Raw genomic sequence first — 27,896 nt, 5'->3', positions numbered from 1 at the left:
TCTCCTCTCCTTGTCTCCTTCCCTCTCCTCTCCTTGTCTCCTCCCCTCTCCTCTCCTTGTCTCCTCTCCTCTCCTTGTCTCCTTCCCTCTCCTCTCCCTGTCTCCTCTCCGCTCCTTGTCTCCTTCACTCTCCCTCCTCGCCTGTGTCCTGTGTCCTCGCTGTGGGCGTGTCTGTCCCGGGCTCGGTCTCTTCTCGCGCGGTTCTCACTGATGATGATCACTGCGCCGCAACCGGACCATTCGGCCACGATGGAGTGAGTATCTCCTCTTTTCTAGCGCTTTGCTTCACTTTTCTTTGTTTTGCGCCACGCGTTTGCGCAGATCATTCTCTTTTGTCCGTGGACGTGCCGTGCGTGGCTCCGGTGCCTCCGCATCCACGGGCCACAGCGCTGAGTCAGGCGGCGAAGATGCGCTAAAGCTCCAAACTGCACCAAAAGCAGCGCTTCTAAAGTCCGCAACGCGACACGAGCAGAACACGAGCCCCGAGCCGCGGGACGCACGGCTCTGGGTCAGAGCCGCGCGTTTAGTCCGAGATTTGATGCTTTTGAAAGAGTTCATTCTGACAAATGTGCGGCCTACTTTGTAACGCGAAGGGACACCGGAAACGGCACGTTTTGAATCGATATTTATCCAGAGATGAGATAATTAGATATTGATCCGATTTTACCAGAAACGATTTGGGATCGATATGGTCAATCGGCAAGTTAAACCTGAACAGCACCGTGCACTTCCGGTCTGTGGGCCTTTCACAATAAAAGTACAGGAAGTCTTTATTCAAGAAAACATCAGATGCTTTTTCTCAGGTTTTTGAATGAAACAATAACATATCTAGATGATTATCCCTTTTTACATTTTCTTCAGTGTAAACCGCAATATTTATAAAACTGCAAAGTAACCGGTCCATTGACTTTCTGTTGGCCACGCCCCTACATAGTTTTTGTTGTTGAAAAATGGCTACGTGAACGTGGGTCTGAGATTTTTCACAGTTTAGTTCAGAACAGTGGGTGAAAATGATGAGGAAACTGTGGAAATTGTGTCATAAAAGTAGATATTACATAGGCTAATATCTTCTATAATGGGTCCTTGTGCCACGTGATGAAGGATGCTAATTATTCATTTTGACATTGCATTTGCAAAGTAAAAGTCAAACATACCTGTCTTTAAGGTCGCACATTGTCACATTATAGACAAGGCAGAGCTTTTTCCAGGGCCCAGCCCAGTTCAAGGAATAATAGAGGATTTTTTGCAGATTTGAGAACTCATACCGCGGCGTCCAATTCGTGCACGACGCAGGAGTTGGACGCCTGTACATTTTAAGGCTGACGCCTCTGAAGCGCCTTGGACACGCGTCCAAAAATTAAACTCTCCAGCAGACACACGTCCTCAGCGTCCAGTGCACATGCTCAGTGGAGGAGGAGTTGTGAAGAACAGGTGGAGAAAGTGGCTTTGGTTTATTTACTTTACAAAGTCCAAAATCTGGGTCCAGATACTTCAGAGCTGAGCAGAATTTAGTCAATATCATCATTTGCTCCCAGAGCTGCGCCATGAAGATTTTTTTAATCGTTGCTGGGTTTGTTTTGGGTCTTCTTCCGGGTCGTGCGTAGCACGTCAGTGGAGCGCCATCTCTGATTGGCTGCTGCGCCGCGTCCAACGCAGAAAAGTTGAGCTTGTTCAACTTTTCTTCGTTGGACGCTCTGGACGCGCGTCCGACGCTCAAAACGCAGGATTCGTGCCACAAAAATGCAGGATGCCTAAGACGCGTCCACATAGACTTTGAATGTGAACTGGACGCTTTGGACGCTGCGATGTGACCGGCCCTTAAGTCTCTATAGTTACGGTCTGTGGGCGTGTCCACTCTTTTCATTAGCGTGGCACAGCCAGGGTTCTGCAGACTCGAGCAGGTCTACAAAATTATTTATCTATTTACTGACCTTTTATTTAAGCAGGAAAGCCCCTCTGAGGTGTAGCATCTCTTTTTCGGGGGAGTCCTGGCCCCAGAGGGGAGGAGCCTATTGTACATGTTTTATTATGTAGAATAATTGATGTTATTAAATGTACGTACAGCCTCTGGCTTCATCCCTCTGAGTCAGGTACAATACAAACAAGAACGTGCTCCTGGGATAATTGCACATCTTAAATTATTCTTATTTGAGATTTAAACTTTAAACTTCCGTTGTGTGTCCCAGAAGCAGGCGAGACCTAAACTCATATGTCGCCATAGAAATGAACCCGTCACTGCGTTGCCCTGGAGACGAGCCTAACAAGCGGGTGTCTCTGGGGGGTCTGGGAACTGTCTGAACCCGGTTCAAGTGTGAGACTGCTCTGGCTCATGGAGGAGGAAGAAACCAGGTCCATATGTCACAGCTTTTTCTAAACTTTACATTAAAGGAGACCCTCCTCTGTGATTGGCTGATAACTATACATTAAAGGAGACCCTCCTCTGTGATTGGCTGATAACTATACATTAAAAGGACCCTCCTCTGTGATTGGCTGATAACTATACATTAAAGGGGACCCTCCTCTGTGATTGGCTGATAACTATACTTTAAAAGGACCCTCCTCTGTGATTGGCTGATAACTATACATTAAAGGGGACCCTCCTCTGTAATTGGCTGATAACTATACTTTAAAAGGACCCTCCTCTGTGATTGGGTGATAACTATACATTAAAGGGGACGCTCCTCTGTGATTGGCTGATAACTATACATTAAAAGGACCCTCCTCTGTGATTGGCTGATAACTATACATTAAAGGCGATCCTCCTCTGTAATTGGCTGATTAGGGAGGATAAAGTTTGTAAACATGGTGGCGACAAGTCCTAAAAGATAAGTAAAATGTAATATCATACTTCGCCGTTGATCGATATGAAAGCAAAATGGATCATGTGTGTGTCTGTCTGTCCGTCTGTCTGTCTGTCTGTCTGTCTGAGATAAGTTAAGATAAAATACACACATAGGGAAATTTATTATTACACATAGGGAAATTTCATCTGCAACCTGTATCTAGGTAGATACAGAGGAAAAGGACAGATAACTTATAGGAAGTTTAAAAAACACTCTTACTAAACAAAACTCTTATAATCAAAAACTCCCATAGACAACCTCTCATTTCTTAATAAGGGATGGAGGGAAAAATAAAGATAAAATAAAATAAAAACAGCTAGCGTAAGACAAAATAATACTAATAATAACAACGGTCAAATAAACACTATGTACATCAGTTATATGCACATGAATGTGACATTATTGCATATGAGTACGACAGTAATTGCACATGGTTAAGTCAGTATTTGTTGTAAAGTGTAACAGCAGCAGAAGGACAGACTGTGAAACGTCTCCTTCACACAGCGAGGGTGGATCAGTCACTGAAGCTGCTCTCCAGAGTGGACAGAGTGTCCTGCAGGGGGCGACACTCATGGTCCAGCATAGATGTGAGTTTAGCCAGGACCCTTCTGTCCCCCACCTCCTGCACCGAGTCCAGAGGACAGCCCAGGACGGAGCTTTGTCCAGCTTCTTCTTCTCCCTCTCTGTGATGCTGCTGCTCCAGCAGGCCACACCTACAGGAGCTGATGCCACCACAGAGTCAGAGAAGGTCTTCAGGAGCGGCCCTGTCAGGAGTGGCCCTGTCAGGAGTGGCCCTGTCAGGAGTGGCCCTGTCAGGAGTGGCCCTGTCAGAAGTGGCCCTGTCAGGAGCGGCCCTGTCAGGAGCGGCCCTGTCAGGAGCGGCCCTGTCCGGAGCGGCCCTGTCCGGAGCGGCCCTGTCAGGAGTGGCCCTGTCACTCCAAAAGACCCGAGTCTCCTCAGGAGGTAGAGCCCACTCTGGCTCTTCCTGTACAGTGCGTGTCTGTGTTATGAGTCCTGTCCAGTTTGTGGTTCAGATGAACACCAGGTACTTGTATGAGTCATTCTCTCAATGTCCCGTCCCTGGATGTTCACTGGTGAGGGGGGCGTGGCCTCTGTGGAAGTCCACCACCATCTCCTTGGTCTTCCCCGCGTTGATGATGAGGTGGTTCCGCTGACACCAGTCCACAAAGTCCTGTTCCAGTCCTCTGTCCTCCACATCATCGTCTGTGATGAGTCCAATGATGGCAGAGTGGTCAGAGAACTTCTGCAGGACACAGCTGTCCGTGTCTGAGGTCTGCAGTGTAGAGGGTGAAGAGAAAGGGTGCGAGGACGGTGCCCTGGGGCGCCCCCACACTGCAGGTCCCCCACACTGCAGGTCCCCCACACTGCAGGTCCGAGTGTCAGACACACAGTCCCGGGCTCTCACAAACTGGGGTCGGTCTGTGAGGCTGCCAGGATCCACTCTGCAGGTCGTACTCCACACCAGCCGTCACCAGCTTGTCCCTCAGGAGCTGATGGTGTTGAAGGCGCTGGAGAGATGAAAGAACAGGATCCTCACAGAGCTGCCAGGCTTCTCCAGGTGAGAGAGAGAGCGGTGCAGCAGGAGATGACGGCGTCCTCCACTCCGATGCCAGACCGATATGCAAACTGCAGCGGGTCCATGGCTGGGCTCACGGTGGAGCGGAGGTGGTCCAGGACCAGCCGCTCCAGTGTCTTCATCAGGTGGGACGTGAGAGCCACCGGCCTGAAGCTGTTGAGGTCTTTGGCGCGCGGTGTCTTGGACACAGGTACATAACAGGAGGTCTTCCAGACCTCTGGTACCACCCTCAGCTTCAGGCTCATGTTGAAGACATGCTCCATAACTCCACACAGTTCATCTGCTCAGGACTTAAGGAGCCTGGGGCTGATGCCATCAGGTCCTGCTGCCTTCCTCACTTTAATCCTCTTCAGCTCACCCCTCACCTGTGCTGCTGAGACAGTCAGTGGATGGCAGGGGGACTCTGTGCTGGGGGGATGGGTGAGTCCAGGCGAAGTGGGGAGCTGATGGTCGCAGAAGTGAAGAGGAACGGATGCAGGGCATTCTCCAGCTGTGGAAGAGGGAGCATGCAGCTGTGCAGGGGGAGGGGTCTGTGCAGGGGGAGGAGTCTGTGCAGGGGGAGGGGTGGGCGATTGATCAAATCTCAGGAAGTGAGAATTAAGCTCATTCACCCACTGTAGGTCCCCCTCCGTCTGGGCAGGGGGGATTTTGAAGCTATGTGGCTCATAAAGCTCAGTCCAGATAGTGCTGAAGCAGTCCCTCAGAGCCTCCTGACTCTCATTAGACCACCTCCTCACCACACGGGGCACCACAGGCTGCCTGTGCACGATGGGTTCATACACAGGCCTCAGATGTACAAGGGTGTGGTCCGAGCTGCCCAGGGGAGGGAGGGGGAGGAGCCTCCAGGTGAGCAATGCTTCACAAGCATTATCGGCATGCGCAGACGGGGCCACATAGACTGCGATCAAAATCACATGTGAGAACTCCCGGGGCAGATAATATGGCCTCATGCCAATAGCCAACAGTTCAACGTCTTTGTTACATAGCTGCTGCTTCACTGTGCAATGTTCCGGTTTAAACCAGCTCGTGTTCACATACACAGCCAGACCTCCACCTCTCTTCTTCAGACCTCCACCTCTCTTCTTCCCGCATTTTCTCGTTCTGTCGCCCGCAGCAGATGAAAATTGTCCAAACCGACAATCGAGTCTGGCATTTCTGCTGTTAACCAGGTCTCTGTGAACAGCAAGACACTGCTGCTAGTTCCGTAATTTTTCTTTTTAAGGGACCTCACGTTACCCATGACAACGGCGGGAACCGGCGTCTTGTGGCGCCCTAGTTTTTCCCAGAGTTTGCGTCCTGCTCTCCGGCTCCTCTGTGTTTTCCTTAGAATGTCCGCCGGGATAACGTGACGATCCCCGGGTAAGACGACTGCTCTCCACAGCTTTGGGAGTTCCTCCCTTGTATAAACACGGGAGGAACTCCCGGGCGGGGGCTCGGAGCCAGCGCACAGAGAGAGAGAGAGTGAGTGTGCGTGTGCGCGTGCGTGCGCGTGTGTGTGCGCGCGCGCATCAACGAAACAATGATTTAAAGTTATATTTATCTGAGTCACATCAGGCGCAGTATTGACCAGCACCCACTGTTCTGGGACGGTTGCTCAAAAATATGGGACTGAAGTCAACGCTCTGCACACTGTTTTTGACTTTATGACCTCAATTTTAGAACTGTGTATTTGGGCCTCAAACTCCTGCCATAGACAATAAATTGATACCTTTTAGAACGTACATTTAGTGTCAGGAAAAAAGGCTATTACATTAAGAAATGGACGATACAAACCTCACCAACGATCAAGGACGGGACTGAGATGGGAACAGACAAATGGACAAAAATTTGACCTAATCTGATGGTGGTCTATCAGTCGATCAAATGGACAGATTTGATCGACTGATAGACTAAATGCGACTTTTATTTTAATTTAAATGTGTAATTTAGATTTCTTGGAATGTTAAGTTGATGTCTACATGTATTTGTCTTCTTATTTAAATAAATACAAGAAAAAAGAAATGTTCAGCTCGAGCTAACGCAGCTAACAGAATCGAAAGCATTCCCAGCGTCCAGACTAATTATTATAGTTTTTTACTGTTTTTGTATTTGATTCATTATGCGTAAGAATTGTCTTGTCATGTGTTAAACGTTTGTTAATAAATCATCAATACATAATTGAGGTGTACATACACGACGGTCCAGAATAGGGTCTATAGTGCAGTTCATTGTCCCTCCCCTGTCATCCCCCATTTCACACTGTCCTTTCCTGTCTAATAAAGGCAGTGGCAGTCCTGCGCACTCTGCTGGCAGTTTGAAAGTATCTGGCTCCTCAGTTTGTGGCTCCTCAGGCTCCCGTCCTTTCTTCTCTTTTACCCCTCTGTGCGCTTTATCCTGAGGGTTTTGTGACTATTTCCCTCCTGGAAACGCTTTTTTGGCAGGGCCTGGTTTCCATGGCGATGGCTGAGGCTTTGTTGGAGCTCAGCTGAGACAAAGCGCTGGAGCCTGCACACATCAGCACAGCTTGGCATGATTCCGCTCTGGCCACGGCGTGCGCTCGCTGCAGCGCCGCTCAGTCGTGCTTTAGTTCTGTTCAGGGTGAAGTCGGGTAAATGGAGTTGTATGAAGGTGTAGATGAACCTGTTTGGTGCTCTGTCCTAAACAACACTGACCAAACCCAGAGCTCAGAGCGGTTCTGATCCAGCTTCAGGACACGTGGACATGCCCTGAGACTGGACCTGTATGCACCGGTGCCGCCTAAGGCCCATAGACACTGGGACAAGCCCCATGTGCCATGACTCCTGATGGAACAGAAGATGTACGTCTCCATGTATTTACCAAACATTCTGCTCCAACTGTTTGAACAACTGATGAAATGATCATTATGGCCATCATAATTATGAAAAAAGAATATGACACATAAGCAGCCTTATATGAGTGTAACCATGGTGCTCCACTCTGACTATTGTATTGCATTATTTTCCAACAACTGGTCATGCATATGATAATGAAGTCAATTTAGTTCATAAACCTCCTCATATTCACAATATGTGTACTTTAGGCAATTGGAGCCAGTCTGGTCCAATTTAACTAAAGTAAGTTAAATTGAGCCACCATCAAAATATATATATATATATTGTATATATATTTAAATGTAGCTTATCTAGTCAGACTAAATGACATGTCACAACGCTGACATGGGCACACGGTCACAACAGTGAGCACTGTATTATAATACATAATTATATTCACAATTTTGGTATGTAATGAAAATGTGTACAGTTTTAGCTCATGGCAGTATTATAATGCTGAAATAATTTAGACACATCAACTCTTGTCCTTTTCCTCCATTGGACACAGCCTCAGAGTCAGGATCATAGAAGATCAGAGTCAGATACTTTAGGGCTGAGCAGAGTTTAGTCAATATGTTTATTTGCTCCAAGAGCTGCATCTTGAGGCTTTTGTGAATGTTCTTTAAATCGTTGTGGGGTTTGTTTTGGGCCTTTTTCCGGGTCGTGCAGAGCATGTTACTACAGCGTAGTCTTTGATTGGTTGCTGTGCTGCGTCTGCTGCAAAAAAAGTTCAACTTTTCCACGCTGTCCGTGACGACGCTGTAATCAGTCTCTTCAAATGAACAGAAATGTATCACCATGGTGACCACAACCCAAACTCACATGCTCCACGCTGGTGGCTCCATTCTTTGTACTGTTCAGTTCTCTGTGTTTTGCACCTCAGCTTCTCCTGGTTCTGAGCATGTGTTGTTTACCTTCATAAGTCACAGAAGAGTCGCCGGGAAAGAGAATCCATGTCTCAGTTTCTCCTCCTGAGCTCCTCACAGATGTGGAGGAACTTCTGCCTTTTGTTGATGAACCTCGTATGGAAAATCTGAAGCAAAGAAGACACGCCTTCCTTTGTACTGGAGGTCTCCTTTAACCCTGGAGGGCTCCTTTAAACTTGGAGGTCTCCTTTAACCCTGGAGGGCTCCTTTAAACCTGGAGGGCTCCTTTAAACTTGGAGGTCTCCTTTAACCCTGGAGGGCTCCTTTAAACCTGGAGGTCTCCTTTAACCCTTGCAGCCTTTAAGATGTTCCTTCACACTATCGTTAAAAAAACCTCATTATCAGGTCTTGTGGTTCATCAGCTGCTGGTCTTGGTTGCCCAGGCGATGGGAGGGACTTCAACTCCTGAGCCATCAAGGAGCTCAGGAATGATATTCTCTCCTTTTTCTCCGACCACAAGCCTCAGGTTAGGCCGATGTGATCTGGACTCAGAACTCTGTTCTCCGACTCCAGCGTCGTCATCTCTGGCCTGCAGAGCCTCCATCTCCTCACTGTCGCAGATCGTCCACATTATCTGAAACACGCTGCTCGACTTCCTCCATGTGTGCTCCGGTTACTCTTCCTGCTTTCAGCTGAGCGGCTTCTGCAGCAGATACCGCCGGGCCCAGGGCAGCTGTCACATTTCGCGTCTTATTTCGGACATCATGAGCAATAACTGATCATTAGTTATATTCTCTCCCCCTTCCAATGCAAAGAAGTCGCCATCTGAGCTGGCGGGAAAGATCTGCGGTTTTCTGCTTCAGGTTTGTTAGCCTCGTTAGCTTCGTTAGCTTATGATGCGGGCTGTTTTCCAATGAGGCCGTGGACCGTCAGCTTTGTTCGCTTCGGTCCTGTGGTGTTAATAGACTTGTTTGTTGTTTACTCATCGTTTGTTCTTCCTCTTTGGGATTAGTTTGGTCAAATTCAGATTTTTAAAGCCGAGTTTTGTAGCTGCGTGAGATGTGCGTCTGTTGAAAGCGCCGCCGTGACCAGAAGCACAAACAGAGCCTTAGCTACAAACAAAGACGTCTTAAAGTTAGATTTTAGGTGTGTTTGTTGAAACTGCTGTTGCTTTGCTTCTCCTGTAGAGGCCGCTACAGGACGTGTTTCAGCAGCAGAAGAGAGCTATAGAACAGTTCTACAGTTGTGACATAGAAAGTTAAAACCATTCTTCTGAACATTCTCCATGAAGATGGATATGTTTGCCTGAAATGTTCCTCAGTATGACATTTAACGTTTCTATCTCTATGGAGACCAGCGGGTGACCAAGTTACAGGTCAGATCTGTGGAGAGATGACCTCACATTAGATGAAAGATGTATGTTTAATGCTTTACTTTTGAACATTCCAGGCAAAGCAATAACCCCTTCATGGAGGCAACCTGAAAGGTTCCACAGTTCAGCTGAAAGGTTCCACAGTTCAGCTGAAAGGTTCCACAGTGCAGCTGAAAGGTTCCACAGATAGCTGAAAGGTTCCACGGTGCAGCTGAAAGTTTCCACAGTGCACCTTTAGACACTGAAATTGCTCGATCGTGTTCAGAGTCAGCAGCAGGATTATGAACAAACCTGTTTCTTATTGTGTGTTTCCAGAGTGATCGAGACCGACCGGATCAGCATCATCGCGGTGAGTCCAAACACGCTTCTGGGAGGTTACTGGTTCCATTCTCTCCAAACCCCATGCACTCACATTGTGTCACGCTTGTAGTTTAATATTGATTCATAACTTGATTCAAGTTGAGTCGGTACATTTGCTTTTCTTTACTTAAAATGTGACGACCTGTTTCCCATGATGCCGTAGGAGAAGAGGAAGTGGCAGTTGGAGATGGAGAATAAGAGACGTCAGCTGGAGGACGACAGGCGAACTCTGCAGCACCTCAAGGTACAAACGCCGCCACACACCAGTTTACACGCTGGGATTCAATACTTCATTTGAATTTTAATATTTGTCATTTTAAACAAATTAGATCATTATTGCCAGAAAACACTGCGAAAATGTTTCTCCACTGGATTATTTTTTTGCACATTCAATATTGCATTACAAACTGGTCAATGACAAACCATGTCGTCTTAAAACCTATTGAATTGTGAAACAAAAAGCCTTAAAAATGTTAGATTAAAAAAAAAATCTTGGTCATATATCATCAAGTTTTGACAAATTAAGAAAAATAAATCAAATTAGCTTGCACAATTTATGAAAGTTGAAATGGTCTTTCTCCGCCCCTGAATGAGTTTATAAAATTCCGATCTGGGACAAGTGACAGAGCTTCTACTGGAGGTGATCGTGCAGTTCCTTCAGTCAACAAGAGCTGTCAATCAAAGACTTGGAGCAGCATCAGCCGCTCTCAGAGACCGTCTGACTTTAAGTGCTTTTAAGACAAACCTTAAACTCGAGAGGTACCAGGCGTGTTGTTGTGTTCTAATGTTGTCACTTGTATTGGAAGTATATGCTGTGTATGTGTTCTATGTTATAAGTGGTTTCTGACCTGACCTGCCAGCGACTGCAGCCAATAGGCTCATTCTGGCATATTTACATCGGTTGTTCATTAAAATGCACTGTCCCTTTTAAATGATTACATCTAAAAATGAGGCTCTAGGGGAATGACGTGAGCTCAGATGCATCTGTGATACTGTGAAGACAACTGGCACAAGAGAGAGCGGAGTCTTAGTCGCTCTGGAATGAGGCGCTGTAGAGAAGCTGCTGGACTTTAGTCCATTCAACCACAGTCCACCACATTTATTTATTTAAAGAATTAGGACCGTATTTTGTCCTTGGTCTTAGCGGTAATGGGAGGGTTGAGGAGTTAATTTGCTTTCATCGAGCATCAAGAGGTGCTCGATGACAAGAGGTGTGATAATGCCAAAGTATGAGGTGGAGTGATGTAAACTGAGGGCGTGGTGTGGTGCATTCTGGGTAACTAATAAACTTGAATAATCCTTTTCAGCTCGAGTGAGCTGAAGAGGATTAAAGTGAGGAAGGCAGCAGGACCTGACGGCATCAGCCCCAGGCTCCTTAAGTCCTGCGCAGATGAACTGTGTGGAGTTATGGAGCATGTCTTCAACATGAGCCTGAAGCTGAGGATGATACCACGGGTCTGGAAGACCTCCCGTCTGGTACCTGTGCCTAAGACACCGCGCCCCAAAGACCTCAACAGCTTCAGGCCAGTGGCTCTCACGTCCCACCTGATGAAGACACTGGAGCGGCTGGTCCTGGACCACCTCCGCTCCACGGTGAGCTCAGCCATGGACCCGCTGCAGTTTGCATATCGGCCTGGCATCGGAGTGGAGGACGCCGTCATCTCCCTGCTGCACCGCTCTTTCTCTCACCTGGAAAAGCCTGGCAGCTCTGTGAGGATTCTGTTCTTCGATCTTTCCAGCGCCTTCAACACCATCCAGCCGCTGCTCCTGAGGGACAAGCTGGAGACGGCTGGTGTGGAGTATGACCTGGCAGAGTGGATCCTGGACTACCTCACAGACCGACCCCAGTTTTTGAGAGCCCGGGACTGTGTGTCTGACACTGGGACCTGCAGTGTGGGGGCGCCCCAGGGCACTGTCCTCGCGCCCTTTCTCTTCACCCTTTACACTGCATGCTTCAGACATGACACGGACAGTTGTGTCCTGCAGAAGTTCTCTGATGACTCTGCCATCGTCGGACTCATCACGGACGACGATGATGCGGAGTACAGAGGACTGAAGCAGGACTTTGTGGACTGGTGTCAGCGGAACCACCTCCTCATCAACGCGGGAAAGACCAAGGAGATGGTGGTGGACTTCCGTAGACGCCACCCCACTGCCCCCTCACCAGTGAACATCCAGGGACGGGACATTGAGAGAGTGGACTCGTACAAGTACCTGGGTGTTCATCTGAACCACAAACTGGACTGGACTCATAACACAGACTGTACAGGAAGAGCCAGAGTCGGCTCTACCTCCTGAGGAGACTCGGGTCTTTTGGAGTGACAGGGCCTCTCTTGAAGACCTTCTACAACTCTGTGGTGGCATCAGCCCTCCTGTACGGTGTGGCCTGCTGGAGCAGCAGCATCACAGAGAGGGAGAGGCTGGACAAAGTCATCAAGAAGTCCAGCTCCGTCCTGGGCTGCGCTCTGGACTTCGTGCAGGAGGTGGGGGACAGGAGGATTCTGGCTAGATTCACATCTATGCTTGACCATGAGTCTCACCCCCTGCAGGACACTCTGTCCGCTCTGGAGAGCAGCTTCAGTGAGAGACTGATCCACCCTCGCTGTGTGAAGGAAAGGTTTCGTAGGTCTTTCCTTCCTGCTGCTGTCAGACTTTATAACAAACACTGTTAGTCCTGAACACTCGCAATACTGACCTAACCTAATACTGATGTGCAATTCCGTCATATGTGCAATTACTGTTGTGATTCATGTGCAATTACTGTGAAATTCATGTGCAATCTATGTGCCGTCGTGACACATCATGTGCAGTCGTGATCACATGCAATGGTTTTTATGTATTTATTTATTTGTCTATGGGAGTTTTTGTTTATAGATCTTCTACTGAAAGTGTTTTTCAAACTTCCTATAAGTGATCTGTTCTTTTCTTCTGTGTCTACCTCTGTATCTTCCTGCGTTGCACCAATGAAATTTCCCCATGTGGGACAATAAAGGAATATCTTATCTTATTCTCTCCATATGGACGGGACAGGTCCTGTCTGCAGAGACGGGACAGGTCCTGTACATGGTGAACACAACAAAAAACATTCACAAGACGAATTACAAGAAAACTATTTGATTTTCTGTTTTTCAATTTGATCACAAAATTGAAAAATAACTTCTGAGCGTGATTTAAAAAAGATTGAATTCACCTTTTATTTCTTTTGTGCAACACCTAGAACTGGGACTGCGCGGGTCATCTCTGCACGTGCGCGGTGCGTTCTGTGATCTGCCCGTCCATGTTCTGGACCTGGTTTAGTCTTGGTTTGGGCAGGAAACAGCCACAGACATGTGCTTCATTCCTCCGAGGCTCCTCCCACTCACATGAAGCAGCACCGTTACACACTCAGCTCTTTTCTGGACACCTCCAGAACCTTAGGCCACTCCCCTCAGGCAGGAGGCTACGGTCCATTTGGACCAGAACCTCCCGCCACAAGAACAGTTTCCTTCCCAACCTTTCACTTTAACGAGCACATCAACAACTTATCCATTTGCACTATTGTATAGTATATACGCTACACAACATGTACAAAGTGCATTTTTAAAGGCCGTGGCTGCAGAGCGGTCAAATGGCCCAGCAGTTTCAGGAACCGCGGCACGGCCATATAGCCTCATGGCTAACCCTAACCCTAACCTTAACCCTAACTTTAACCCGAACCCTGACCTTAACCCTAACCTTAACCCTGACCCTAACCTTAAAGGCGGTATGGACGATTTTTCGGCGATTTGAGAACACAGGCGGAAGTGCGCATGCGCACTCCCCCGTGCGGACTGATACAACACACAGGTGCGTTTGTTTATTAGCGTAACGGAGCGCATCGCTCGTCTCCCGTAGATTTCTGTCCACTTCTGCTTCAGCTCGAAGTCTTCATTTTGCCCCGTACATTGAGGGAACTATATTATGATAGATCCATGCGCTTAGGCACGCGGAAACGTGGGGACGAGCCAGACGCGGCTGCAGGTGAGCGGTAGGTGCGTTTTATGATTGATACGTGGCAGGACAAATGATTTATCCACGCCACGAGGAAATATGATAAAAAATTTGCTGAAAAAAATCGTCCATACGACCTTTAACCCGGCGCGGTCAAATAGCGCAGCAGTTTCAGGAGCCGCGGCTCAAAATAACATGGCAGTTTTGGCCGTGCGCCGCGGCTCTGTAGACACTCCCCTTTTTAAAACACAAGCATTGTTTACTAATCATTATAGTAATCACCATCATATAGATTCATTAATTAATTAGGCATATACTATGATAACACCTAAACTGACACAAATATGTATTGCGTCTCTTAGTGAAAAATGAACAGGGCTGTGTTTTGAAGAGTTAGGGCTAAAGGGAAAGGGTATAAATGGGAATTGGGCCTAAGTGATAATTGGTGTTTGTGGTTCTTCAGGCATCACAGCAGTGACTATCTGCACTTAAGTGACGCTGAATCCGTTAAGTATTACAGTTTAGGCCATTCGAGCCCCAGTCCGTACACTCGAAGGAGACTTATGCCCCAGTGTGCAGGGAGCAGTGTGCAGGCTGCAGTGTGCATGCAGGGTGCAGGGAGCATTGTGCAGGGAGCAGTGTGCCGACTTTCAGCTGTAATTGCAGAGAAAGGTGTTTTCAGACTCAGGGAGGCTGAATACTTTAATTGATTTTGTTTAGATCTTGGAATCAAATACAGTGTATTTAAGTTTGTGATTGTGTTCGTTCCAGAGAAAAAATCAAACACACTTTTTATTATTAAATAAATTTTTAACACAGTAGAAAAAGCTTCAGTTGTAGTCATCTGGACTCAGTTAGAAAAATAGACGTTTCGACTCTCATCAAAGAGTCATTGTCAATAAAAGAATTTAGATCGAGAACTCCGATATTAATACTGTTCTGTGGTAAGACCCGCCCATAGGGCGGAGCCTTCCTGAAGTAGAAAGAGTTGTTTGTTTCAACAGAAACTCCCCCTTGTATCTACCAAGCTAGCCTATTCAGAATCTTAATGGGCTATTAGAATCCTCTTTGTCTTTGTGAGACCCTGGCTCAACCACCCTGAGTACCTGATTAGCATCTAAATGTCCTGGTCCTGGTCCTCTACCTTTCCAGGGGTTCAGTATCCCATTATAAATAACAGGAAGATTGAATCTTAGCCCTCCATTTCTGTTTAAAGAAGGTCTTTCTTTTTTTTAACAAAAATAGCTTCCTTGACTCCTCTTTCAAACCATCTTTTCTCCCTGCTTAAAACCTTCACCTCACCGTCTTCAAACGAGTGATTAGAGGCTTCAAGATGGAGATGCACGGCGCTCTGTGGTCCTGAACTTGTATTTCTTCTGTGCTGATAGAGCCTCTTGTGTAGAGGCTGTTTCGTCTCACCTATGTAACGTTCTTTACAGAGGCTCTATCAGCACAGAAGAAATACTTTCTAACTGAGTCCAGATGACTACAACTGAAGCTTTTTCTACTATGGAACACGCCTGGACGAATGAGGGATTACACCGACATTTTTAACAGTCAAAAAATGGGAGTAAAAAAGTGTCTTTTGTTCAGTGAATATAAAAGAAGTACTAAAACCATCCATTGGGTGGTGGTAATGTCCCTTAAGCAGAAGAAAGAGGAGCCGAGTGTAGTGTGTTTACACAAGGATGAAGGGACCTTTGTTCGGCTACCAAAGGGACTTCACTGTCAGTTTAGTGTGAGGGACTAGTGAGAGGGAGGGGAGAGGCTAGTGAGAGGGAGGGGCTAGTGAGAGGGAGGGAGGGAGGGGCTAGTGAGAGGGAGGGAGGGGCTAGTGAGAGGGAGGGGCTAGTGAGAGGGAGGGAGGGGCTAGTGAGAGGGAGAGAGAGGGAGGGGCTAGTGAGATGGAGAGAGGGGCTAGTGAGAGGGAGAGGGGCTAGTGAGAGGGAGAGGGGCTAGTGAGAGGGAGAGGGGCTAGTGAGAGGGAGAGAGGGGCTAGTGAGGGAGGGAGGGGCTAGTGAGAGGGAGAGGAGGGGCTAGTGAGAGGGAGAGGAGGGGCTAGTGAGAGGGAGAGGAGGGGCTAGTGAGAGGGAGAAAGGGGCTAGTGAGAGGGAGAAAGGGGCTAGTGAGAGGGAGGGGAGAGGCAGGGAGGGGCTAGTGAGAGGGAGAGAGAGGGAGGAGAGAAGGAGGGGTTAGGGAAGGGAGGAGAGAGGGGGGAGGGGCCTTCCCACGGATCAATATTAGTCTGATCATCATGGACAAACATGCCCCGCCTCTCCCAGGACAAACATGCTCCGCCTCTCCCAGGACAAACATGCTCCGCCTCTCCCAGGACAAACATGCTCCGCCTCTCCCAGGACAAACATGCCCCGCCTCTCCCAGGACAAACATGCCCCGCCTCTCCCAGGACAGACATGCCCCGCCTCTCCCAGGACATACCTGCTGCTTACGGAGAAAAAAGAAAGGAAAGGAAATCTCCCTCTTTGTAAAGTAAAGTTAAAAGAAAAGAATACATTTCAGCTGCTGATTTCCACACAAAATAAGTTCTAAACTGACACATTTATGTATTGTATATAATATTTTAGCGGTGAGACTTTTCTCTTTTTCTCCAATGAGATAAAGGCATTTCTTGCTTAACCGTGAATGACAGAAGTGCGGGTCAGTAGGGGTAAGTGTGCGGTACAATAACAATTACTGAGGAATTTTGTACATAGTTTTTAATACACCTTTTCGTTACATATTTTTAATTCACAGTTTTCAGTCAAAGTGACAATGAGAGAACAGCTCCAGTTTATTATTCTGGATCAGTCTTTTTCTTTGGAGCTGATCCTTGAACCCTTGAACCTTTGAACCCTGGCCCTGGCCCTGTACGTGCTCCTGCAGACTCGCCCTTCCACTGTGTGCACATAATAGAGTATTTTACCACCACAGCTGTCTGTGCCCACATGCCACGCCCACATGCCACGCCCACATGTCACGCCCACATGCCACGCCCACGTGTGCCTGAAAGACAGGCCCTTTCCCCAGTCCACGTCTACTTCCTCCTCCTGTGCTCTAGCGCTCAGGTGCAAGTCAAGTGTGACTCTGTGTGGGTGAGGGCCGACTGTGAGGGCCGAGGGTGAGGGCCGAGGGTGAGGGCCGAGGGTGTGGGCCGAGGGCGTGGGCCGAGGGCGAGGGCCCAGTGTGAGGCCGAGGGTGAGGGCCGAGGGTGAGGGCAGCGGGTGAGTGCGAGGGCCGAGTGTGAGGTCCGAGGAGAGCCGAGGGTGAGGGGTGAGGGCCGAGTGTGAGGCCGAATGTGAGGGCCGAGGGTGAGGGCCGAGGGCAGAGGGTGAGGACCGCCAAGGGTGAGGACCGAGGATGAGGGCCAATGGTGGGTGCGAGGGCAGAGGTTGAGGATGAAGAAGGAGGCAAGGGAGGAGGCACGGAAAGGGTCACACATTCATCTGAGGAGGGACAAAGCGCCCTCTACAGGGGACACAGGGGACAGCAGCATTTGCATTATGACTGAGTCAAAACGGCATAAGACTTTTAAGATCTGTTTGTTTCTTTTGCTTGTTTTTGTCCAGTCAAAAACGCTGAGAGAGCGATGGCTGCTGGACGGAGCGCCCTCTGCTGGACCGGAGCACGACGAGGTGAAGAGACAGCTCCAGCAGGACGAGCAGAAGACCAGGGATCTGGAGGACAACATCAGCAGGTCCTGACCTTCTCTCCTCTCCTCTGCTCCTCTCCTCCTCTCCTCTGCTCCTCTGACCCTCTCTTCTCCTCTGACCCTCTCCTCTCTCCTCTGCTCCTCTGACCCTCTCTTCTCCTCTGACCTTCTCCTCTGCTCCTCTCCTCTGCTCCTCTCCTCTGCTCCTCTCCTCTGCTCCGCTCCTCTCCTCTGCTCCTCTGACCCTCTCTTCTCCTCTGACCTTCTCCTCTGCTCCTCTCCTCTGCTCCTCTGACCCTCTGCTCCGTTTCACTCCTTTAATACATTTCTTTTCTAGGTTGGAGCGAGAGTTGGTTGTTTTGGAGTCTGAAGGAGGACCCACCATCACACCGGCCCCACCCACAATCACACCGGCCCCAACAGTGAGTCCAATCTACTTTTCAGCAAGTTTAAAAAAAAGTGTGACATTTACATTTAGGGTTTTTTATATGCTGCTGATCCAGAGCCACATTCACACATCACTCCCAGTCCTCAGGGGCCCATTGTCAGAACACACGGCTCTGATCCTCATTCAAATCAGTTCTGGCTTCATTCTCACTTGTTCCTGTTCTGTGTGAATGGGGCTTATGCTTCTCCAACCGCCTCATCACTCACTCACACCACATATGAACACAACCACCTGAGCCATTAGCCATTGTTCCTCTGGTTCCTCTGGTTCCTCTGGTTCCTCCGGTTCCACTGGTTCCACTGGTCCCTCTGGTTCGTCTGGTCCCTCTGGTTCCTCTGGTTCCTCTGGTTCCTCTGGTCCCTCTGGTTCCTCTGGTTCCTCTGGTTCCTCTGGTTCCTCTGGTTCCTCTAGTTCCTCTAGTTCCACTGGTCCTTTATGAAGGATTGGTGGTTCGGTCTGACCGTATCCTGAGAGGTTCTAGCTCCCAAAGTGGTCTGGCTCTTGTTGGGCTCCGAGTGGGCTCCGGGTGGGCTCCGAGTGGGCTCCGGGTGGGCTCCGGCTGGGCTGCAGGTGGGCTCCGGGTGGGCTCTGGGTGGGCTCCAGGGGGGCTCCGGGTGGGCTCCAGACTGGATGGACACACAGGCATATTGTTTCTAACGTCATCCAAAGCCAGTGCGTTACAATAAGACATGTTCAAACACAGAGGCTTTACAGAAGAGGGTTTCAAACTGTTTTCACCAGGAGCTGCATTTTGAAACTTACACGGAGCAGAGGGCCACAAACAACCAGACAATGTCGAATTTGTCGAATAACAAAGTTAATCATTTCAAATTTTGCATTTGACATAGTTTTGCTGCCTCCACCTTTAATTAGACTTGGAACATTAATATTAGGCTGTTATAACATCCAAATGCTTGAATTTGTCAAATTTTACCAATTTTACAGTAAAAATTACTACTTTTTGTTGTTTGGACCAACTTAGCAGGAAGTGGGTCGCATTTGGCCCCCGGGCCGTAGTTTGGACATGCCTGCTTTACAGAAAAGTGAAATAAATGCAGAATAAGTTGAGGAGAAATCATAAGTAATTTAGTGGTAGTTTTGATGAGAATGATTCAGGTTGAGAAATCATGAGTTATATTTGGGTGATGTCAGAGTCTGTCCCCCTGAGCGTGGAGACACAGGACAGGGGACCAACCTGAGCATAGAGACACAGGACAGGACAAGCCTGAGCGTGGAGACACAGGACAGGACCAGCCTGAGCGTGGAGAAACAGGACAGGGGACCAGCCTGAGCGTGGAGACACAGGACAGGATGTGTCAGGGACCAGAGTCTGTCCAAACGCTCCCATTTTGCACCTGTAGATAAAAGTCCTAATCCTGTGTTTCTGTCCCCAGGAGAAGACGGAGCCTGTCGAAGGTAAATGGCCCTCCAATGTGTGCCTCATGCATTATGTCCTCTTGTTGTCCTCATGCTGTCCTCATATTTTCCTCATGTTGTCCTCATGTTGTCCTCATTGTCCTCATTGTCCTCTTGCTGTCCTCTTGCTGTCCTCTTGCTGTCCTCATGCTGTCCTCATGCTGTCCTCATGTCCTCCGGGTAGAAGTGGTCTCAGACAGGTCCTTGCTCTGCACTGGTCCAGGTGAGGCTCCTGCTCTCTAGCGCCCCCTCTGGTTGTAAGTTAAGCTGGTCCTGACTCATCCTCTGGGATGAGCTGCGCCCGACTTCGTGGCTGAGTTTGGAGCGAGTGCATCAGCTTCAGACGCTCGTTCACGACAAAACACAGGATTCTGGAAACATCAGATTCTCCAGTTTAAAATCATCATAAATCTGTTCTGTCATGTCAAAGTTTGTCAAACGCATCTGTGACGTTCGCTCTGTTCGTCTCGTCTTGTTGCGCAGCTTTAAATGATCTGTCGCTGTCAGACCTAGTCACAATAAGACTGTCTGGAAAACACAGAGGCCTTTATTTTGTATGTGTCACAGGAAGTGCTTCCACAGATGGAGGAGGAACTTTGGTTTTAAGTTTTGTTCTTGGATTATTTTAATGTTCATTTGTGGACGGAGTCTGTGTAAAACTAAAGGAGCTGTGAGCGTGAACCTCACCAGGGCCCCGCTGCATCAGAGCATACAGAGGCGCTCCGGGGCCCCTGGGCCTCGTTCCAGCCTGACCGCGGTCACATGCTGCAGAGTCCTGCACTGGTCTGAGCAGCTGGTGCACTCGGCTTACTGCTTATGTAGTAATACAAGCTCCGGGAGTTATTATATTTATGCAGATGCAGGTCGGAGTCATTTTATGTCATTTTCTTATGAATCATCTTTTGCTCGTCTTCATGGAGTTTTTATTGCTTCACCTAAAAACACATTATGGCATAAATCTTCACCAGGAGCTGAAATAGCATAAATAGCAGAGCTCATAACTGAATCCAATCACTCAAGTTTAAATTGTAACGGGTTAAATTACTGTTGATACTAAAAAGTAATCTGATTACAGTAATTGTAACTCATTACGTGGAACAGTGAGTGGAGTGTTATATGTGCTGCTCATCACTGATGGTTTAAGCTGTGGCACATGTGCGGTTCTACCACCGAATGTCTCTCCTCTCTCTCTCCAACATAGAGAAGAAAAGGAAAAGCACTACATAAGATGAGGGATTTGTTTGATCAGTTATGAAAATGTAATTGAATTCATACAAGCGAGTTACTTAAAATACAAGTTTACATAGTAGTTTACATAGTATCGTTGTAAAAAAATAATATCTCACTCATCGTCAGTCTCATCCTCCGTGATAAGTTGACATCTCTGTTGGGAACATGGAGTGTAACTGTCGTCGCTATGGCGATGATGTAGAAAATATGGCATGATCTGATTGGCTTTTTTGATCGAGACGCCAAAATACAATATTGGGCAACATTTTGAACATTTTCGTAAAGCTATTTTTTTTTCTGTCAATGTAAATTCAAATGTCACTCTTTAGGGGGCGCTACTGCGCCCATTTCAATGTTTTCCACAATGAACTAAGCTAAAAAGTTTAACAACTGATTCAAATTTGGTCCAAATGGACTCGAATGGGAGCAATTTTTAGATACGCAAAATTTCTAAATGCGTTGTCCAACTTTGCGGCTGCGCAAAGGCCTGACAGAAGGTCCAGGCCGAGGTCCTGGCTGAGATCCAGGCCGAGATCCAGGCTGAGGTCCAGGTCCAGGCAGAAGGTCCAGGTCCTGACAGAAGGTCCGGGTCCAGGTCCTGACAGAAGGTCCAGGTCCGGCTCAGGTCCAGGCCAAGGTCCAGGCTCAGGTCCGGCTCAGGTCCAGGTCCGGCTCAGGTCCAGGTCCGGGCACAAGCACTCGGTTTTTTTCTGTCTGTGGATTTGTCAAACTTTGATTCCAGTTGTTTGATTGACACATTGAAACAAAGCCAAACTGGGTTTGTTCATGACGTCTTTATTCTTTTGTTTCTCCCTCGACAATCTGCACGTTCCATGAGCCCAAATAAAACCACTGCAGTCACAGGTAAAGAGTCAATAGTAAAGTCAAAGTGAGACTCCGTGATTCTGACCTGTCCAGAACTCCGTGATTCTGACCAGTCCAGAACTCCCGAATGAGTCACAAGCAATAATATCTCCATGGACATAAGCGCCCATATGACCGTGTATCCGTCCTCTTCGCTCTGTCTCTCGTGTTTCTCCTTTCCTCCTGTGCCTTTATTTCCCAATAGTCTTCTCAGAGGTCAAAGGTCACATAGCCCCCAGAATGAGCAAACCTAGAGAGGCCACATCCGAGATGAGGAGAGGTGAGTGTGAGCGGGAGGTGAGTTCTCCTCATGTGGCTCCTCCAGGCTCTAACATGTCTCTGTGTCTCTGTCCCCTCTGTGTCTCTGTCCCCGAGTGTCTGGGGAAGTCTGAAGACGTTTTACTTTCTTATTATTTTTGGCTGTTCAAATGTTTAAACCCATTGATTTTGACCTTCTCGTTCATTAGTCCAGTTGATTACGTGCCCTGAGCTCACTTTGTAGGACCCAAGTGCATTTTCATCGCTACTTTTCCGCTGCCTCTTCAGTTTGCATCCTTTTTGTGAACGTGATGGCGCTTTGAGCTTTGGCTCCTCCTCCTTTTCTCCAGCTTTAATTGACACCTCATTAGTCCAGTGGTTCTCAACCGTCATGACTCCTAAAATAACGGCGACTGGCATTTTCGACCCCAAACAGAAGGGCGTCGAGCCTCGTTTAAGACGATATAAATTTTAAATGTGTCCCTCGTATCGTCTGGGACTCCGACATCATTTGGGGGTCTCGATCTTCAAGTTGAGAACCACTACATTAGACGACGACTCATTTTTTTGGATTGTCCCCCGGTGTGCTTGTGCTGACCAGTGCCCCCCCCGGTGTGCTTGTGCTGACCAGTGGGAGTAAACGTGTGTCCCTGTCCTCAGCCGTGTACTCGGTGGAGATCCGGGTGGAGCGGGACAAATCCACCGGGGAGACTCGTGTCCTGTCTACTAACCCCACTCTGCCCGTGGACCCTGGGCTGGGGGTCAAAGTGTATGAGGATGAGCGCAAAGGTGACCACTACTGACCATCACCGACTATCACTGACCAGGTCATGTTTGTGCTGCTCTGACCGGGGCGTGTCTGGGCGTGTTTAGGCGTGTCCGGGTGTGTCTGGGCGTGTCCGTGCGTGTCTGGGCACGTGTCTGGGCACCTGTTGCGCGGCTTTAGCGTCATCCACTGATCTATGCGACATCACAGTAACAGCAGTGGCCCCTGACCTTTGACCCCTCTGTAGAGAAATGGACTCGACCAGAACAGCCTAAGTCCCGCCCCCTGAGTGTGACGAGTGAGTCTGACAGTTTCATGAACTCATTCATTAATTAAATGGATGTTAATGTTGCTTTAATTAATTAATTTATTGATTGATTAATTAATTGCCTGTTTAATGAATTAATTGTGGAGCCAATTAATGATTTTACATGTAATTTAATTCAATGTCATTTTAATCATATCAGTAATGAATTGTGCGTTGAAGCCTCCAAACTCTCAACGTTCAGGTGCCACGCCCTCGTTACCAGGACGACACGGCTCCACTTTTTAATCAAATAAAAAGGAATTTGTTTGTTTTTTTATGTAAAGTATTTATACATTTCTATATGTTTTTATAATTTACTAATATTTGTTTGCAACTTTAAGTGTCTTTGATGGGTTGAACTATTGATTTAAATAAGATCAAATGAGAACGACTTTATTTTGTTGAATTCATGTTTTTCTTGTAAGTCATTTCACCTGGAGAGACTCAGACACAGAACGAGCTGTTTAGCAGCTTTATTATGTGGGTTATGTGGCGCTCAGACCCCGGCGGAAGACACTGCGATCATGGGCCCTCCATGATCTATTTGTATTAGATGTCTCCCCCCGGGGCCTGGAGACTGATGTGTCCCCCCAGGGCCTGGAGACTGGTGGTGGTAGATGTGGTGAGAGGGTAGATAATGAGGATGAGAGGGATGCAGAGGAGGAGGAGGGGAGATGCAGAGGAGGAGGAGAGGAGGTGGTGTATCGCAGTACGGTCTGAAGCGGCCGAGCCGACTGAGTGAGGGTTAATATGGGACCGGCTGTGCTCTGGGAGCAGAGGAGGTGCAGAGGAGGTGCGACGTGCCACAGGGAGGAGGGACTTGGGTGCGTTGATTGAAGATGGGGAGCAGGAGGCCTTGACGTAGATGGGTGGAGTTAGGTCTTCCAGGCTGAATTTACACAGGATTCATTTGTGCCAAACGTCTGACCTGTGAATGTCCCAGTGTGAGTGTCCCAGTGTGAGTGTCCCAGTGCGAGTGTCCCAGTGCGAGTGTCCCAGTGCGAGTGTCCCAGTGCGAGTGTCCCAGTGCGAGTGTCCCAGTGCGAGTGTCCCAGTGCGAGTGTCCCAGTGCGAGTGTCCCAGTGCGAGTGTCCCAGTGCGAGTGTCCCAGTGCGAGTGTCCCAGTGCGAGTGTCCCAGTGCGAGTGTCCCAGTGCGAGTGTCCCTGCGCGAGTGTCCCAGCGCGAGTGTCCCAGCGCGAGTGTCCCAGTGCGAGTGTCACAAACTGCTGCTTGATTGGTGTAAAATATATTGACCGTAGTCATAGAATATTTTGAATGTGTTAAAAGGACAGATTCAAAGTAAAAGCTAGTTTAAAGATATGGTCCAATCACAACGTTAGAAGCAGCTCTTGAGGTCAAAATGACACTGCTGAGTGCTGTCTGAATCGCACTAAAAAGCAATGGCTGTGTCCGAATGTCCACTACTCCAGACCGAACAGCGATCCTCCCCTTTTGTAGTGGTTTACGAATGTCCAGCAGTCGACAGAGACGTGCACTCAAACTATGGGTCACATGACTTCAGGACCAGTGAACTGTGAGCGATGGTCCTCATGTCTCATCAATCCATTCCTACGCCTCACACCCCTGAAACGTGTGTGTGTGTGTGTTAAGTTGTGTCTTTTCTTTGTGTCGCAGTCGTCCACGAGATGAACGGCGAGGACGGAGGACATATTTTGAGCTCGACAGAAGTGGAGGAACTGATCCACAAAGCAGACGAGGCCTCCATGATGTCCAAAACAGTCACTACGATCACAAGTATCTCCACTACTGCTACTGCAACTAATAATGATGCTACTGCTACTACTACTACTATTACTACTACTGCTACTGCTACTGCTACTACAGAAAAGCTTGAGAAGGAGGAGGAGCCTGGAGAGACCACGCCCAAGGAGATCACTGGACTGGAGACTAAACTGGACAAAGAAGCAAGTATGTCCGAGGCGACGGAGGCCAACCCCGTCACCATGGTCTTCATGGGCTACCAAAACGTCGACGATGAAGACGAAACCAAGAGAGTTTTGGGGCTCAAAGGGACCGTCAAAGCAGAGTTGGTCGTGATCGACGACGCCGAAGGGAAAACGTCACCGGTCGAGCAGAAAAAGGTTGAAAAAGCTGTGCAGAAAGCTGCCACGCCCTCTGCGGAAAAAGTTGCCACGCCCTCTGCGGAAAAAGCTGCCACGCCCTCCGCGGAAAACGTCCCGAAAGAGAAGGAGACGTCGCCGGAAAAGAACGGCAAGACGGCGGCGAGCGCAGAGGAAGTGAGAGCTGGAGACGCAGAGGAGCAGACGGAGAAGAAGAAGCAGCCGTGTAAGTGCTGCACCATCATGTGAACAGCAGGGGGCGCTGTCCAAAGTCATTGTTCAATATTCTTAAAACGGACACAAAAAAACACCAACCGAACTCCACCCACTGCCCTCAGCGTCTAACATGTGTCTCCATCAGGCAGTGAAGGAGTTAAAATGCTAAACGAAGGGAAATACATTTAAAATGACTTTTTGAGCACTTAACGTGAAAACGTAACCGTAGTACTATTCGAAAGTATATAAACCATAGCATATGTCCCCGTCACAAGAACATTTCATGACTTGTCTTCCATGATGCTAACTCCACGTTGCTAAGCGACTGCCTGCTGGAGACTCCGCCTCCATCTCATCTTTTATATGCCTTTTTAACTTTTCTATTTTCTTTGTATGACTGCACTGAGTTAGCATTAGCGTTAGCATTAGCGCCTCTGTCTTTGTGAGCGAACTGTGTCGTGCAAAATAATCCTGGATAAAGACTTATTTATTTTGAAACTACTATTTTGGGGTTTATTTTGAAATGATGAATACAATAGTAGATTACCATGTTTTATATCATTATTACAGTGGTGTTCATCGGCCTGTGTTACGCCGTAAACATGGAAAAGGAGCCAAAATCTTGAATGAATACATTCAAATGAAATGTAATAGACTTAAAATAAATGCATCACCTTCCATTTATTTTATGTTTATCCAAAGTGATTTTAATGTTTTTAACAGGTTTACTTTTACTTGACATCAAATATTTTAATGACAAAAGATGACACGGTTTGAGTTTAAAGGTGCACTATGTAACTTTCCTGATGGAGGGTGTGTCTCCATGGAGATGAGTTATTGCTTTGCCTGGAATGTGTGAGTTTTTATTGCTCAAAATGAACTAAATACAAACAGATCTGACTTGTAACGTCGTTTGGTGTTGTCACATTTTCATCTCCACGGCGATAGAACAGTCCAAGCAAAGCAAATCGGCTGCCTCCAAGCTCGTGGCCCCGCCCCAGAAAAGCCCCGCACTGTCGCAGTGAACCTATGTTTAGCAGCGGTCACATGACCTGCATTTAGGCCCCGCCCAGTCCGAGAACACCCACAGGAACTACTCCCAAAAGGATGAAATAGTAGCTATATTTCTGCTTTTTGTGGGTAAAGGTCCTTTCACGTTTGTCAAAGACTTGACCTTTGACCTTTAACCAATCCCTTTACATTTGTAAACATTTCTTAGGAATTGCAAAGATCTGATGTGAATATTCCACCTTAAATCTTGATCTTTCTTTTTGTCCATGTTGCCCCCTTTGTGCTCACACTGCATCAGCTGCACTCCTCCTGACCACACTAACCTGTCTGACCACACTAACATGTCTGACCACACTAACCTGTCTGACCCACACTAACATGTCTGACCACATGTCTGACCACACTAACCTGTCTGACCCACACTAACATGTCTGACCACACGAACATGTCTGACCCACACTGACATGTCTGACCACACTGACATGTCTGACCCACACTGACATGTCTGACCCACACTGACACGTCTGACCACACTAACATGTCTGACCACACTAACATGTCTGACCACACTGACACGTCTGACCACAGTGACATATCTGACCACACTGACATGTCTGACCCACACTGACATGTCTGACCACATGTCTGACCCACACTGACATGTCTGACCCACACTAACATGTCTGACCACACTGACATGTCTGACCACATGTCTGACCACACTGACATGTCTGACCACACTGACATGTCTGTCCACATGTCTGACCACACTGACATGTCTGACCCACACTAACATGTCTGACCACACTGACATGTCTGTCCACATGTCTGACCACACTGACATGTCTGACCACATGTCTGACCACACTGACATGTCTGACCACATGTCTGACCACTCTAACATGTCTGACTACACTGACACGTCTGACCACATGTCTGACCACACTGACACGTCTGACCACATGTCTGACCACTCTAACATGTCTGACCACATGTCTGACCACACTGACACGTCTGACCACTCTAACATGTCTGACCACACTGACATGTCTGACCCACAGTAACATGTCTGACCCACACTGACATGTCTGACCACACTGACATGTCTGACCCACAGTAACATGTCTGACCCACACTGACATGTCTGACCACACTGACATATCTGACCCACACTAACATGTCTGACCACACTAACATGTCTGACCACATGTCTGACCACACTGACATGTCTGACCCACACTGACATGTCTGACCCACACTGACATGTCTGACCACACTGACATATCTGACCCACACTAACATGTCTGACCACACTAACATGTCTGACCACATGTCTGACCACACTGACATGTCTGACCCACACTGACATGTCTGACCACACTGACATATCTGACCCACACTAACATGTCTGACCACACTAACATGTCTGACCACATGTCTGACCACACTGACATGTCTGACCACACTGACACGTCTGACCACACGTACATGTCTGACCCGTTCTCTGAAGCTAAATGTGGTGTTGTCTTTGTCCCGTACCAATGTTTTACCCATAAGCCTTTGCTGATGTTGCCATGGGAATGAAGCCTTAACATGTAAAGGGCTAAAACAAACTGTAGATTAAAGTCTGTCAAACGAGTGCGAGTCGGCTTATTATTGTCATGTTCTAAAGAACAGAAAATATTGTATTTTTATTATTGTTTAAATTGTTCTTCTCTGAATTTCAGAGGGAAAAGCTTCATCAAGTGTCACAAAACAATATTATGAGTCACAAAACAATATTTTCTGTAGTTTTGTATTAGTTCTGATAT

At 47.9% G+C, this 27,896-nt stretch overlaps 1 pseudogene; it reads left to right on the top strand.

Annotated features, from left to right (window-relative positions):
* Positions 1-61: 61 nt before the first annotated feature.
* Positions 62-27,724, top strand: LOC140354237 (paralemmin-1-like; annotated as a pseudogene).
* The last annotated feature ends 172 nt before the right edge of the window (positions 27,725-27,896 follow it).

The sequence above is a fragment of the Eucyclogobius newberryi genome, unplaced genomic scaffold, assembly GCF_026437365.1.
Source record: "Eucyclogobius newberryi isolate DKJ021-1_F unplaced genomic scaffold, fEucNew1.0.hap1 SCAF_9, whole genome shotgun sequence".
In the NCBI taxonomy this organism is placed as follows: Eukaryota; Metazoa; Chordata; class Actinopteri; order Gobiiformes; family Gobiidae; genus Eucyclogobius; species Eucyclogobius newberryi.
The sequence above is the reverse complement of the archived record's forward strand: the minus strand, read 5'-3'. Positions and strand labels throughout refer to the sequence as shown.